Source organism: Melospiza georgiana, chromosome 6 (assembly GCF_028018845.1).
Source record: "Melospiza georgiana isolate bMelGeo1 chromosome 6, bMelGeo1.pri, whole genome shotgun sequence".
In the NCBI taxonomy this organism is placed as follows: domain Eukaryota; kingdom Metazoa; phylum Chordata; class Aves; order Passeriformes; family Passerellidae; genus Melospiza; species Melospiza georgiana.
The window spans coordinates 86457-102727 of record NC_080435.1 but is presented as its reverse complement, the minus strand read 5'-3'; the positions used below and the strand labels follow the sequence as shown (position 1 = coordinate 102727).

The 16271-nt window shown below is 49.5% G+C and overlaps 1 long non-coding RNA gene across 7 annotated transcripts; it reads left to right on the top strand.

The window, feature by feature from the left end:
- Positions 1-8056: 8056 nt before the first annotated feature.
- LOC131084247 (uncharacterized) lies at positions 8057-15761 on the top strand. Of its 7 annotated transcripts, XR_009114542.1 has the most exons (5): positions 10788-11083; positions 11613-11677; positions 12289-13457; positions 13575-14358; positions 15504-15761. It is a non-coding gene; the product is annotated as an uncharacterized LOC131084247 (long non-coding RNA). The 7 variants fall into 7 exon arrangements; XR_009114540.1 differs by lacking the exon at positions 10788-11083 and adding an exon at positions 8057-8153 and having other exon boundaries at positions 11613-13457; XR_009114538.1 differs by having other exon boundaries at positions 11613-13457.
- The last annotated feature ends 510 nt before the right edge of the window (positions 15762-16271 follow it).

Below are 16271 nucleotides of genomic sequence, written 5' to 3'. Positions count from 1 at the left end.
CTTATGCAGGGGTGTGCAAAGTGACTGGGGACTGCTCGGTGGGAGCTAAAATCACTGCAGGGCTAGCATATGGATGGTGGGGTGGGCTTCCAGAGGCTCGTGCCAGAGCTGAATTGTTGCCCAGCTGGAGCCAAGAGCCAGATGCTGCCATTTGAAGCTGGAGAAACACAGAGCTGGAGCTGGAAGAAGAGAGCTGGCAGTAAAATAAAGCTTGTGGGTCAAGAGCTGAAATCACTGGGCCTGGTCTTAATCACTGTGGGACTGGCATTGCAGCTTAACACATGACAGCAACCTTAGGGCTGGTAAAGGCAGTGTATTGTTCTTGCGCCGAGGTCACTGTAGGCCTGTGACATGGAGGCAGGGGCTGGGTATTGCCGCTAATAGTAGAACAGGATGTGTGGAGTGGGGAAAGGGGGCGGCAAGCTCGCGCCTGAAAACCCCGTCGATGCTAGAATATTGCCTGCGCCTGTGATGGCACCTCTTGGGGTGCGGCTGAAATCTCCGTGGGGCTGGGAAGTGGACCGCGGGGCTGGCAATTTGAATGAAAATGGCAAAGGCACTAGACCTGTGAACGGGGCCGTGGGCATCCAGGACGACTTATGCAGGGGTGTGCAAAGTGACTGGGGACTGCTCGGTGGGAGCTAAAATCACTGCAGGGCTAGCATATGGATGGTGGGGTGGGCTTCCAGAGGCTCGTGCCAGAGCTGAATTGTTGCCCAGCTGGAGCCAAGAGCCAGATGCTGCCATTTGAAGCTGGAGAAACACAGAGCTGGAGCTGGAAGAAGAGAGCTGGCAGTAAAATAAAGCTTGTGGGTCAAGAGCTGAAATCACTGGGCCTGGTCTTAATCACTGTGGGACTGGCATTGCAGCTTAACACATGACAGCAACCTTAGGACTGGTAAAGGCAGTGTATTGTTCTTGCGCCGAGGTCACTGTAGGCCTGTGACGTGGAGGCAGGGGCTGGGTATTGCCGCTAATAGTAGAACAGGATGTGTGGAGTGGGGAAAGGGGGCGGCAAGCTCGCGCCTGAAAACCCCGTCGATGCTAGAATATTGCCTGCGCCTGTGATGGCACCTCTTGGGGTGCGGCTGAAATCTCCGTGGGGCTGGGAAGTGGACCGCGGGGCTGGCAATTTGAATGAAAATGGCAAAGGCACTAGACCTGTGAACGGGGCCGTGGGCATCCAGGACGACTTATGCAGGGGTGTGCAAAGTGGCTGGGGACTGCTCGGTGGGAGCTAAAATCACTGCAGGGCTAGCATATGGATGGTGGGGTGGGCTTCCAGAGGCTCGTGCCAGAGCTGAATTGTTGCCCAGCTGGAGCCAAGAGCCAGATGCTGCCATTTGAAGCTGGAGAAACACAGAGCTGGAGCTGGAAGAAGAGAGCTGGCAGTAAAATAAAGCTTGTGGGTCAAGAGCTGAAATCACTGGGCCTGGTCTTAATCACTGTGGGACTGGCATTGCAGCTTAACACATGACAGCAACCTTAGGGCTGGTAAAGGCAGTGTATTGTTCTTGCGCCGAGGTCACTGTAGGCCTGTGACGTGGAGGCAGGGGCTGGGTATTGCCGCTAATAGTAGAACAGGATGTGTGGAGTGGGGAAAGGGGGCGGCAAGCTCGCGCCTGAAAACCCCGTCGATGCTAGAATATTGCCTGCGCCTGTGATGGCACCTCTTGGGGTGCGGCTGAAATCTCCGTGGGGCTGGGAAGTGGACCGCGGGGCTGGCAATTTGAATGAAAATGGCAAAGGCACTAGACCTGTGAACGGGGCCGTGGGCATCCAGGACGACTTATGCAGGGGTGTGCAAAGTGACTGGGGACTGCTCGGTGGGAGCTAAAATCACTGCAGGGCTAGCATATGGATGGTGGGGTGGGCTTCCAGAGGCTCGTGCCAGAGCTGAATTGTTGCCCAGCTGGAGCCAAGAGCCAGATGCTGCCATTTGAAGCTGGAGAAACACAGAGCTGGAGCTGGAAGAAGAGAGCTGGCAGTAAAATAAAGCTTGTGGGTCAAGAGCTGAAATCACTGGGCCTGGTCTTAATCACTGTGGGACTGGCATTGCAGCTTAACACATGACAGCAACCTTAGGGCTGGTAAAGGCAGTGTATTGTTCTTGCGCCGAGGTCACTGTAGGCCTGTGACATGGAGGCAGGGGCTGGGTATTGCCGCTAATAGTAGAACAGGATGTGTGGAGTGGGGAAAGGGGGCGGCAAGCTCGCGCCTGAAAACCCCGTCGATGCTAGAATATTGCCTGCGCCTGTGATGGCACCTCTTGGGGTGCGGCTGAAATCTCCGTGGGGCTGGGAAGTGGACCGCGGGGCTGGCAATTTGAATGAAAATGGCAAAGGCACTAGACCTGTGAACGGGGCCGTGGGCATCCAGGACGACTTATGCAGGGGTGTGCAAAGTGACTGGGGACTGCTCGGTGGGAGCTAAAATCACTGCAGGGCTAGCATATGGATGGTGGGGTGGGCTTCCAGAGGCTCGTGCCAGAGCTGAATTGTTGCCCAGCTGGAGCCAAGAGCCAGATGCTGCCATTTGAAGCTGGAGAAACACAGAGCTGGAGCTGGAAGAAGAGAGCTGGCAGTAAAATAAAGCTTGTGGGTCAAGAGCTGAAATCACTGGGCCTGGTCTTAATCACTGTGGGACTGGCATTGCAGCTTAACACATGACAGCAACCTTAGGGCTGGTAAAGGCAGTGTATTGTTCTTGCGCCGAGGTCACTGTAGGCCTGTGACATGGATGCAGGGGCTGGGTATTGCCGCTAATAGTAGAACAGGATGTGTGGAGTGGGGAAAGGGGGCGGCAAGCTCGCGCCTGAAAACCCCGTCGATGCTAGAATATTGCCTGCGCCTGTGATGGCACCTCTTGGGGTGCGGCTGAAATCTCCGTGGGGCTGGGAAGTGGACCGCGGGGCTGGCAATTTGAATGAAAATGGCAAAGGCACTAGACCTGTGAACGGGGCCGTGGGCATCCAGGACGACTTATGCAGGGGTGTGCAAAGTGACTGGGGACTGCTCGGTGGGAGCTAAAATCACTGCAGGGCTAGCATATGGATGGTGGGGTGGGCTTCCAGAGGCTCGTGCCAGAGCTGAATTGTTGCCCAGCTGGAGCCAAGAGCCAGATGCTGCCATTTGAAGCTGGAGAAACACAGAGCTGGAGCTGGAAGAAGAGAGCTGGCAGTAAAATAAAGCTTGTGGGTCAAGAGCTGAAATCACTGGGCCTGGTCTTAATCACTGTGGGACTGGCATTGCAGCTTAACACATGACAGCAACCTTAGGACTGGTAAAGGCAGTGTATTGTTCTTGCGCCGAGGTCACTGTAGGCCTGTGACGTGGAGGCAGGGGCTGGGTATTGCCGCTAATAGTAGAACAGGATGTGTGGAGTGGGGAAAGGGGGCGGCAAGCTCGCGCCTGAAAACCCCGTCGATGCTAGAATATTGCCTGCGCCTGTGATGGCACCTCTTGGGGTGCGGCTGAAATCTCCGTGGGGCTGGGAAGTGGACCGCGGGGCTGGCAATTTGAATGAAAATGGCAAAGGCACTAGACCTGTGAACGGGGCCGTGGGCATCCAGGACGACTTATGCAGGGGTGTGCAAAGTGACTGGGGACTGCTCGGTGGGAGCTAAAATCACTGCAGGGCTAGCATATGGATGGTGGGGTGGGCTTCCAGAGGCTCGTGCCAGAGCTGAATTGTTGCCCAGCTGGAGCCAAGAGCCAGATGCTGCCATTTGAAGCTGGAGAAACACAGAGCTGGAGCTGGAAGAAGAGAGCTGGCAGTAAAATAAAGCTTGTGGGTCAAGAGCTGAAATCACTGGGCCTGGTCTTAATCACTGTGGGACTGGCATTGCAGCTTAACACATGACAGCAACCTTAGGACTGGTAAAGGCAGTGTATTGTTCTTGCGCCGAGGTCACTGTAGGCCTGTGACATGGATGCAGGGGCTGGGTATTGCCGCTAATAGTAGAACAGGATGTGTGGAGTGGGGAAAGGGGGCGGCAAGCTCGCGCCTGAAAACCCCGTCGATGCTAGAATATTGCCTGCGCCTGTGATGGCACCTCTTGGGGTGCGGCTGAAATCTCCGTGGGGCTGGGAAGTGGACCGCGGGGCTGGCAATTTGAATGAAAATGGCAAAGGCACTAGACCTGTGAACGGGGCCGTGGGCATCCAGGACGACTTATGCAGGGGTGTGCAAAGTGACTGGGGACTGCTCGGTGGGAGCTAAAATCACTGCAGGGCTAGCATATGGATGGTGGGGTGGGCTTCCAGAGGCTCGTGCCAGAGCTGAATTGTTGCCCAGCTGGAGCCAAGAGCCAGATGCTGCCATTTGAAGCTGGAGAAACACAGAGCTGGAGCTGGAAGAAGAGAGCTGGCAGTAAAATAAAGCTTGTGGGTCAAGAGCTGAAATCACTGGGCCTGGTCTTAATCACTGTGGGACTGGCATTGCAGCTTAACACATGACAGCAACCTTAGGACTGGTAAAGGCAGTGTATTGTTCTTGCGCCGAGGTCACTGTAGGCCTGTGACGTGGAGGCAGGGGCTGGGTATTGCCGCTAATAGTAGAACAGGATGTGTGGAGTGGGGAAAGGGGGCGGCAAGCTCGCGCCTGAAAACCCCGTCGATGCTAGAATATTGCCTGCGCCTGTGATGGCACCTCTTGGGGTGCGGCTGAAATCTCCGTGGGGCTGGGAAGTGGACCGCGGGGCTGGCAATTTGAATGAAAATGGCAAAGGCACTAGACCTGTGAACGGGGCCGTGGGCATCCAGGACGACTTATGCAGGGGTGTGCAAAGTGACTGGGGACTGCTCGGTGGGAGCTAAAATCACTGCAGGGCTAGCATATGGATGGTGGGGTGGGCTTCCAGAGGCTCGTGCCAGAGCTGAATTGTTGCCCAGCTGGAGCCAAGAGCCAGATGCTGCCATTTGAAGCTGGAGAAACACAGAGCTGGAGCTGGAAGAAGAGAGCTGGCAGTAAAATAAAGCTTGTGGGTCAAGAGCTGAAATCACTGGGCCTGGTCTTAATCACTGTGGGACTGGCATTGCAGCTTAACACATGACAGCAACCTTAGGGCTGGTAAAGGCAGTGTATTGTTCTTGCGCCGAGGTCACTGTAGGCCTGTGACGTGGAGGCAGGGGCTGGGTATTGCCGCTAATAGTAGAACAGGATGTGTGGAGTGGGGAAAGGGGGCGGCAAGCTCGCGCCTGAAAACCCCGTCGATGCTAGAATATTGCCTGCGCCTGTGATGGCACCTCTTGGGGTGCGGCTGAAATCTCCGTGGGGCTGGGAAGTGGACCGCGGGGCTGGCAATTTGAATGAAAATGGCAAAGGCACTAGACCTGTGAACGGGGCCGTGGGCATCCAGGACGACTTATGCAGGGGTGTGCAAAGTGACTGGGGACTGCTCGGTGGGAGCTAAAATCACTGCAGGGCTAGCATATGGATGGTGGGGTGGGCTTCCAGAGGCTCGTGCCAGAGCTGAATTGTTGCCCAGCTGGAGCCAAGAGCCAGATGCTGCCATTTGAAGCTGGAGAAACACAGAGCTGGAGCTGGAAGAAGAGAGCTGGCAGTAAAATAAAGCTTGTGGGTCAAGAGCTGAAATCACTGGGCCTGGTCTTAATCACTGTGGGACTGGCATTGCAGCTTAACACATGACAGCAACCTTAGGGCTGGTAAAGGCAGTGTATTGTTCTTGCGCCGAGGTCACTGTAGGCCTGTGACATGGAGGCAGGGGCTGGGTATTGCCGCTAATAGTAGAACAGGATGTGTGGAGTGGGGAAAGGGGGCGGCAAGCTCGCGCCTGAAAACCCCGTCGATGCTAGAATATTGCCTGCGCCTGTGATGGCACCTCTTGGGGTGCGGCTGAAATCTCCGTGGGGCTGGGAAGTGGACCGCGGGGCTGGCAATTTGAATGAAAATGGCAAAGGCACTAGACCTGTGAACGGGGCCGTGGGCATCCAGGACGACTTATGCAGGGGTGTGCAAAGTGACTGGGGACTGCTCGGTGGGAGCTAAAATCACTGCAGGGCTAGCATATGGATGGTGGGGTGGGCTTCCAGAGGCTCGTGCCAGAGCTGAATTGTTGCCCAGCTGGAGCCAAGAGCCAGATGCTGCCATTTGAAGCTGGAGAAACACAGAGCTGGAGCTGGAAGAAGAGAGCTGGCAGTAAAATAAAGCTTGTGGGTCAAGAGCTGAAATCACTGGGCCTGGTCTTAATCACTGTGGGACTGGCATTGCAGCTTAACACATGACAGCAACCTTAGGGCTGGTAAAGGCAGTGTATTGTTCTTGCGCCGAGGTCACTGTAGGCCTGTGACATGGAGGCAGGGGCTGGGTATTGCCGCTAATAGTAGAACAGGATGTGTGGAGTGGGGAAAGGGGGCGGCAAGCTCGCGCCTGAAAACCCCGTCGATGCTAGAATATTGCCTGCGCCTGTGATGGCACCTCTTGGGGTGCGGCTGAAATCTCCGTGGGGCTGGGAAGTGGACCGCGGGGCTGGCAATTTGAATGAAAATGGCAAAGGCATTTGATGGGGTTGTCAGAGCAGCACCAGGTGTGAGTGTGGGGATGATGGGGGCTCGGAGCAGCCCAGGTGTGAGTTTGATGATGATGGGGGCTCGGAGCAGCCCAGGTGTGAGTGTGAGGATGGCGGGGTCTCGGAGCAGCCCAGGTGTGAGTGTGAGGATGATGAGGGGCCGGCTCCTGCCGGGGCGAGGCTGTTTTAGGGGGAGGCTTTGCCTCAGCTCCCTTTTGCATGGAGCTGCTGAGTGGAGGGGTTTATGGGCCGCTCCCGGCGCTGTCTCATGGAAGGACTGCGAGAGCTTCTCACAGGGTCGGGGAGAACGCCTGGATCTGTGCTTGGGTACGTGGAGCATCGCTTAAAGGAGGTGCCGAGGGACGAATCTTTGTGCCCAGGAGCAGCAGCCGAACAGGTGAGCCTGTATGGGTTTGGGGCGGGGAATTTTGCCTTTCCCCTTTCCAATTTCATCTTGCCAGTCCCTCCCCGGATCCCCAGGAACAAAAATGGAGCTGATGAGCACAAAAGGAATTACGGAGAAGGAAGCAGCTCCTCTTCTTTTATTGTCTGCGTTTGACCTGAGGGGATCCCTCTTGACTTGTGGTTTTAAGGGTGTTGATTGCAGGAAAAGCTGCCTTTTCCAGGCTGTTAGGGGTATCCCGGGGGTGACAGGGAATCCCTGCGTTCTATTCTAAGGGGAATGGGAAAAGTATTCTTGTGGTATTATGGGTTTGATTTGAAGGCAGCCACCCCATTTGCACCACCCTCGGGTTTAAATGGAGGGGGCAGCCCTGGTGTCCCTCCTTTTCAAGGGTTTGCATGGAGGTCAAAATCGCCCTTTCCCATCAGTCGAAGGCTTTCATTTGGGGAGCGCCCCTTCTTTTCTGCTCTCCTAGGGGGTGAAATTGGAGGGGAGAAGGCATTTCTTTGCCCTTGTTGAAGTGAGGTGAGCCCCGCCTGCGGCATCAGTTTCGGGGTTGGGTAGGGGGAAGCCGCAGCTCTGGCAGCGTTTGCAGGGCTGCAATGGGGCTGTGCCGCTGCATTGGAGGGCGCTCCTCGTGGCCGCGGCCCGGCCCGGAACGTTCCCGGTCCGGAACGTTCCCGCTTGGGAGCGCTGCTGGCACGGCCCGGGCAGCTGCCGGGGCGCACGGGGGATTCGGCGCGGCCGGGCCGGCCGAGGGCGGCAGTGGCGGAGCCGCGCCAGTGCGAGCCGTGCGGAGCCGAGCGGAGCCGGGCCGGGCCGGCCAAGGGCGGCAGAGGCGGCGCGGGCGCTGCTGCGCCGGCCCGGGCGGTGCCGGCCGCTCCGTCCGCTCCGGGCGCGGGGCTCGGGCGCCGCCGGTAGCCCCGGGCCCGGTGCCGGCCCCGCCGGGCAGGGGCAGCGGGCGGGGCTCCCCGGGACGGCGCCGGCCCCGCGTGCCGGAGCAGCCGCCGCAGGAGCCGCTTTCCTGCCGGGAGCCGCGCTCCGTCCGGGGCTGGCAGCGAGCGTGGGGTTCGGCCGCTCCACGTTCGGCGGTGCCGTGGCTCGGAGGCGCTTTGGAGGCGTTGATGGCATCGCTGGGTTCGGTTTGCAGCGGGTGTCCGCTAAGGGGTATGGTGTTCTTCCTGAGCGGCACGGTTCTCGGTGCCGGTAGGGATGATAAAGGTTCGTTTTGGATTGGGTTTTGTAGTAGGATATATATTTTTTTGGCGGGGTGTTATGTTTAGAAGGGCGCACAATGGTTTTTACGGGTCGTAGTGCGAAGCAGCGGTTTGCATTTTAATTCTGTTGCGGTGGCTTTTATTAGCGTGAGTGTGTAGTGTTTGTTTTGGGCGGCTTGGGGAAGCGTCCTGTCGTTCATAGCAGCGGGTTTTTAATCTCGATAATTGCATGTGTGTTTATCATCTTCCAGGGCTTTTATTTGTTTGGTTTGTTTGATTGTAGTGTATGTTTTATGGTTACGGGTAATTTGGGGGACATTGTTTATGGTTACGTTTGTCTTTAGTCTTTGTGTTTGTTTCTAGGTGGTATTTTTATTTTGATAGCTTGAGGCACTATGGGTTTATTCAGTGGGGAATAATTTTTTTGTTGCAGATTTATCTGGTTTTTGGTATTATTCTTGTTGTTGGTTTCTTTATTTTCCTTTTTTGTTGTTGTTGTTGTCTTTTAATGTATTTGAGTATTGTTTATCAGGGTTTTTTTTGGGAACATGGGTATTTATATGGTGGGTTTTTAAGGTATTTATTTATTTGGGTAGGTAATTTCTTAGTTTTTAGTGGTTGAGATGTTTTCCCATTTTGTTAATTAGTTCAGGTTTTAAAATTATTTTTACAGAGGATTGTTTATTCTTTGAGTTAGTGTAGAAGTAGAATTTTGGTTTTTTTTTTTGTTTGTTTTTAGTAACGTTGTTCAGGGTGAGTGGCACTGGCTTGAGTTTAGTAGATTGGTTTGACATTTTTTTAGTACTTTTTGTAATTTGCTGTGTGTGTTTCTAGAGGATTTTCTTTTATTTTGGTTCCATTTTTCTGTCGTGATGAGAATTGTTATTGAAAAGAGTGTTCTTTGTTTTTTTGCTGACACTTGTTTGGCTGTTGGAGGTCTCTTGATGTTTTTGGAAGATATTGGGGGGAATTTGATGCTGTTTGTTCTGTCATTTCATTTAGGAATTGGATTTTAAATATGCAATTATGACTCTAACTATATTGAAACAAAAGAAATAGATGTGTAGCAATGGGAATGGGCCAATTTTATTTTTATATATTCGGTCAATTTTTGAAATTTAACATGTAACATAAGTCATTATATGTTACAATAAGTTACTCTAATTTTAATAGAGTATTGTGTATGTTTATAGATATATGAATAGAGAATATAAATGTAAATACAACCCAAACAAAAATACAAATATATAAATGTATTGCAACTATATGCAGATATATAAAAAATTAATAATAAATTGTAAATGTAAAATAACATGAATTGTAAAGTATATAATACACGTAATACTGCATATATTTTATTAAATATATTATAGGAAATGGATATAAAGTAGATATAAATATGGATGTGATATATGTATCTATCTATCTATATCTATCATGTGTTGTATATTATGATAAATATAAATATAAAAAAAATTTAGGTAGTTTAAAATAATGGATGGTTTTGTTTTTTCTTTGCCAAAGCAGGGGTTTTCGTGTAAAAATTACAAATACAAATAATATAAAGGTAGAAATACAAGCATAGAAATAGATCATAAACACATTAAAGATTTATATAAAAATTAGAAATATAAGGAAAAATAAGTTGTAGCAGTAGATATGGTAAATAATTTTAAAAATAATTCCCGTATATTTTTTGAACAAGGTGCATAATATATATAGTTATTAATATAATGCATCAATATAAACTATAAATTTATATAAAATATCAACTATCTATAAGAAGGAATAAAAGCTCTGTGTCACGTGCAGCAGTAGAAAATTTCAGGCTCCCAGGGAATAAATAGTTTTCTTTAAATCATTTTCGTTTTGGAGTTTTTTTTTTTACTCCCGGGTAGCCTGAAAGTTTCTACTGCTGTACGTGACACAGAACTGCTGCTTTTTTATTCTAAAGGTGGAAAGGTAAACCAAGATTAGAAATACAAGAAAGGGGAAGTGGAAGTGGAAGTGGAAGTGGAAGTGGAAGGGGAAAGGAAAGGAAAGGAAAGGAAAGGAAAGGAAAGGAAAGGAAAGGAAAGGAAAGGAAAGGAAAGGAAAGGAAAGGAAAGGAAAGGAAAGGAAAGGAAAGGAAAGGAAAGGAAAGGAAAGGAAGCAGGAGAGCAAGAGGGAAGGGAAGTGGTGAAAAAAAAAACCGAGTGAAAAAAGTAAAAAGAGTTGGAGGGAAAAAGAGCGGGCATTGGGGAGGAGCGGTGCTGCCTCAGGTGCTTCCCCGCCGTGGGGCGAAGGACCCGTTTGATGCCCAGGAGGGACTGCAGCTGCCGGTGGCTCCCCGGGGACGGAGCTGTGGCTGTCAGCCCGAGACTACAACTCCCGGCAGGCCCTGCTGCTGGCGCGGCGTGTGACGCAACGGCCGACGCGGCACATGAGTGGCTGGCGTGCCAGGCGGCCGCGCGGGGCTGTGTGCGGGCAGCTGCGCAGCGCGGAAGGAGCGTCCGCCCGGTTCCTCGGCCGCACTCAGCGGTGCCGGGGGCGGGGGCGCTGCCGCCCGCCGATGGCGGAGGGCGAGGCGGTGCTTTGCTGCCGCGGGCCGGGAGCTGCGGGAGCCGCCCCGGGCGAGCGGCGCCGGGCGCTCCCGCGGTCCCGGTGGGGCGGCCGCCCTCGGGCTGGCGGAGGCGCCGGAGGAGCCCCCGAGCTGCAGCCGTCTCCCTCGGGCTGCTGCCGGTGCTGCGGGCGGAGGCGGCTCCGCCCGTGTTGGACGCTGCGAGCAGGGAGCGCTGCGGTATCGCCGGCATGACGGGGCTGCTGCCTGCGTTAGTGCTCGTGGCTCTTTGTGCCGTGACAGCGGATGGAGCGGCGCTGGGCGGTAAAGCCAGAGATGGCCGGGAGAATGCCCAGCGCAGGGAGCGGCCGGGCTGTGTGCTTCGGATGGCACAGGTGCGAGCTGCAAAGTCACCCCCCCTTCCGCCCCTGCCCTCCCGAGCCCCGGGGAAAATGCTTTCCAGCATTGTCGAGCTTCTGAGAGACAAAACTTGTGATTTGACACTAGCATCCAGAAAAGGTTTCTGTCTAGATTAGCAAATGTCTAAATTGTTCTTGGTTACATCCCATGACCGGTTTTAGGCAGTGACTTCATACTGCTTTTAGGATTTTCTTGTACACTGGTGAGAAAATAGGCAGGTCTGATAGTGGTTTCACTTTTTTTCTACTTCACGTTCCATAAGATTCTTTTATCCAAGCGATTGTTTTAAAATTCTACTGTAAGCGTTTGTGGTTCACTTTTTTTTTCTTTGCAGCACCCGGGCCTTTTTTTTTTTCTCTAAATCGGGAGTAAATATAGCTGAGTAAAATTACCTTGGTTATCTTCCTTCTTTTTAAACTTAATTGTTTTTATTAATAATTCTATTTGAATATGCAGAAAAAGTGGGTATGTCCTGTAATCTATGCTAGCTTTTCTCGTTTACAGGGTACTCACAAAATATGTCTCCCTTAGTGTCCCACAGAAACATTCTGGGTGAAATCTGAATTAAGGTATGTGTTTTCAAATAAGTAATCAGTTTAGATATTTGCCTGTGTACCTTTTCCTGTAATTCAGAGCTTGTGTTCTGTGGGTTTTATGATAAACCTGTAAAACATGTAAGAATGGTTTTGCAAGTCTGAATCGTTGAAGGCAGCAATAAGTGGATTTAAAGCCTGTTCTTGAGCAGACAAAGGGGAAAAGTGTGACTCTGATGCTGAACTTGTCATTTTTCATTTGACTTGCCTTGAATTATTGAAGAAGAGAGAGAACTAGGAAAAGAAATAGAATTGATTATTGAGCACTCCTAAAAAGCTCACCATGATTCTGTGTAGAGCCAAAGTGAAGGATGATGGAACAGAGCTCTGTGCATTAGAAGGAAATAAACCTGATGTCCACACAGAGTCTTACTAATTTCTGTTTTTAAAATGCAAAATAAGTTTAGGAAGTGTTGGAAGTTAGTATTTTGGGAAAGAAATGGCAGTTCCACAAAACATTCCATTCCATTTAAGAGAGGCCCTTGGACTGATTCATGTTGTAACTGCTGTCACTGCAATCAGTTGGTGGTTCAGCCTTGAAACGTGCACTTGGCCTTCTATAAAGCACTGTTTTGTTTGCCTTTCAGTGCTATGAGTCTTGATAAATTGGAGAAGTGCCCAAGAGAAATTCATCATCCTGAGATACAAAAGGTAGGAAGTGACTTTTTTTGGTTTGGTTCTTTTTCTTTATTTTTTTCTGGAAATAGAAGTAATTAAGTATAGATACTACTGGTTTGTTTCTTCCAGTAGCTGATAATACTAATACCAATAATAATAATAATAAGAGTAAAGTAATACTACTTCAACTGTCTTTATTTATCCATTGAACTGGCCATTTTAAATCTAAACTTCTAAACACAAATCAAACCATCATCCTTGTAGAATCTTTAATAGGAGTGGGCTAAAGATCCTGGTTTTGTTGACAGGATTTATTGGTTCATGAAGAGCAAGAGGTAAGTACAAGCCTAACTACCCTCTAGCTCACAGACCTGCCCAGTGAATAGAGCTTTGTTTTTTTGATGGGCTTGTGATGACTTTGAGATCAATTGCTCATTCATTACAGTAAAAAAAAAAAAAATTGTTTTGAACATGACAGCAAAAATAACTTTAAGCACAACTTAATAATAATAGATCACCAATTTTAGTTAATAATTTTATGCTGTACTCTTGGGTGAGGGAAGACTCGGACACCCAATATGAGATCAGCAAGCTATGTTTATTGCAGAGAGTATCAGACACTTATACAGCACATAATAAGCTTATGAATATTCTGTAAGCCAAGCGATCTATTGGTTAAACTATACCATCAACTCTTCCTCATTCCTTTGGGCCTACATTCCCTATTTCCCACGTCTCTCTGTCTACTTGTTATCCTACCCAGCTAGGCCCAGGCACACGCTATCTTGCAGGTGCAAAACTCAAAAATACCTGTGTTCGGTACTTTCCCAGCTCCTGGTCGGCTAACGAGCGAATGTCTGCGTGACCTCTGTCATGGAGCCATTTCTCCACACTATACTATCAAAGTTTAAAGGTAAATTATTATATATTAGGAGATGGTGTAAAGTGTATGTTGTAATGTGTAGGATATATACAAAGATACGTACTTGAAAGTCCGTAGAGGAAACAAATTTTTACGCCTTCTGTTTGACTGTTTGTCATATATTTGGTTTTATTTCCCAGGGATCAGTGAATTTTAACTCTAGAGTCCTCTATGCTAAGGATGCTCAGCTTACAGATGATGAAATGTTCAGTAATGGTGAGTTTTTCACCTTCTCCTTCATTGTTTTGCTCATCTGAATAAAAAAAAAAAAGGCAAGATTAAAGAAAAAGCAATAGTTTTATTATTTTTACCCTGTTATGTCTGTTTCCTCAGTATTTGCTGGAGCTGTGCTTACCCAAGGTTTGGGTAAAACAAGCTTTGGGTTCCCTCTGTCTCACTGGGAGTTGCCCAATTCAGTTGCATCTGGTGAAATTCACCCTGAGACCTTACAGAACCAGCTCCAACTACGTGAGAGCCATTTGCAGTTCTCTCCAGACGCCTGGAGAATGGGCGACGTTTCTGAGGATCCGGCGAGCGTGCTTCTGTCAAAACTCAGTCTGTGAAATTTCTGGGGAAAACCCTTCTGTGTCCTGAAGGGTTCAAACTCTGGTGAGGATCCAGTTATCAGGTGCTCACCTGGATGGTTCCAGCTGCCAAAGGTAACACTTGTACTCTTGCCCTGTAGTTTACATCTATTGTATTTTTGTTATTTTGCAGGATTTTTTGTCTTTGCAAAATATTGTGCATTTCACTCTTTGGAACCTCTCAGATGGTTCTTTGGTGCAGCACCACCCCATGGGACACTTGGCTGCTGTCCTGAAGGGGTTGGTCGCTAGAATTGTGAATCCTGGAGAGTTTATAAGTCTTCTGTCCCCAGGGAGGTATCATGCTTTGTTTACTTTTGTTCTGTTGGTTAGGTGCTGCTTCTCGTTGCAAGTACGAATTTCAAACTGCCCTGTTCTTATTTTAACTGTTTTCCTGGTTCTCTCTGTCCGGCAGGGAAAGACTCTCGTATCCTTGTCGTCGGGCTCGGTGCTGTCCAAGAAGATACAGAGACTAAAAAAATCATAAGAAGCAAAATATGACTGCAGGGAAAAGAAGCTGGAGAGAACAGAAGGTGATATTGTTATCCTTACCCTGTATTAGAGACATCCGCTGTGCTTTGATGCTGGCAGCTGCCAGGGGCTTGTTAGCTCTTTGTAGGCAGGTGTAGGTGTTCACTTGTAGGTTTTTTCTCTGGACAAGTCAATTCAAACTTTGCTAAGCTTATATTTGCAGATTACTCTCTAGCACAGTCCAGCATGACATTTTTGAATGTTGTAAAAATACCATGTTACTTGGAAATTGCTAATGAAGAGAAGCTTTAGGGGAAAATAAGATTTCAGGGTTGGAAGATGTGAGAAGAATTGTGTGGGGATGTTAGACTGAAGTAAAGCACACTTGAAGCTGGACTGGCACGCTGGCAGGTCCCCTATTAAACAGTAGTGCTGAGATTAGCCTGGGGGTTGCCCATTGTTTCTGTAGAAATCAATGTTTCCTGGTCTTCAGAGGGAAGCTGCTTTGAAAAGCTGGAAGGTGCAGCATGCTGACAATCCCCGTGCTTTGGATTAAAAGTAGATTTCAGAAGGGTCCTAAGCTTTTGTCTTTTCCTAGAAGTCGATGTAATCCTGTCGAGGAGTTTTTAATTCTGTGTTGCCATGTCATCCATCAGAGCCCTGTTGTACTAATCATCATACAAGTACAAAACAAAAAATCAGACCCTGTCCCAAGCACTTAGAGCCCAGAACACGATTTCCTCGGGCTGCCATTTGTGTGCCATCGGTACTCACCACGAATTGAGCCCTCTGGCTCTGAGAGAGCCCCTGGATGCTGACGGAAGGGGGCTGGTCACAGACCCTGGAGGTGCCTGTCCCCCAGGGAGGGAGAGGACGAGGCAGTGTGGCCTGCAGGGAGGGTCTCGTCCCCAGAGAGCAGCCGGCGACTCCATGCCTGCCCGGGGCTGCGGGTGCCCCCTCGGGGTGGACGCCTGCCCTCAGGTTTCCCTCTGGGCACCCGGGGAGGGAACCAGGTCCATCCGTGTGGCAGCTGCAGGGCCTGCAGGCTCTGGGCCCTGGAGCCGAGTGAGCCTGAGCTGCTGCATGCTTGCTGTGAGCTTTGGGGTGAGCGTGCATCACTGCAGGCCTGGGATGGATTGAAATGCGCTGAGGAAAGCACAGGGAGGGAGGGAAATGCTCTGTTAACATGTGCCAATTCTTCTGTCAGACTCATCACGGCGGGACAGCGTGAGGACTGAAAGTGTAAGAAGATGCGGAGGGAAAGAGAGAATCTGACAGGAGCAGCGAACGCACGAGTGCACGAATTTTGCTTTTTGCTTGGATGTAAACTCAGGAGTTGAAAGGAATTTGGGAGTGAGAAGGGACATTTCAGAAGGAGAAGAAGAAAAAGAAGTTGTTGTTGTTGCTACAGTCCTGGCAAAAGCTTTTGTTCTAGCTAATAAAAGAAGTTAGTTTAAAAAACAAAAAGGAAAAAATGTAGTGTGTTTTTTTTTTCCTTCACTATGATATGCATTGGTGGTATATGGTGTGTTTTTTTATTTCTTGGTATTATTAACTCTGTGTAAATTGTTTTTTGAGTGAAGCTGACTTTCTGGATGGGTTGGTTTGTATTTGAGGCAGGATTAATTTCAGTAGGGTTCTTTCATAGATTTCTGATGGGTATTACTGGGATTTTGGTTTTGTTTACTGTATGTATAAACCTAGAGCTTTGGTAGGGCCAGCTGGGCTGCTGGAGTTTTGGGTGTGAATTTATTAGATGGCTTTTGTTAGATGCAGTTTTTAATTTTTGAAATGTTTTTCAGTGTAGTGGTTTTAAGGTGGTTTTTAAGAATTCATTGTATTGTTTTATCTTGTTTGTAGTTGGTGTATGATAAGGGATGTGGTGTGACCTTTTGGACATTATGGTTTTGGTGTTCCTAAGTTCTGATTTCTTTCTGGTTGGATAGTTTTTTTTATTTTTATTTTTTGGGACAGG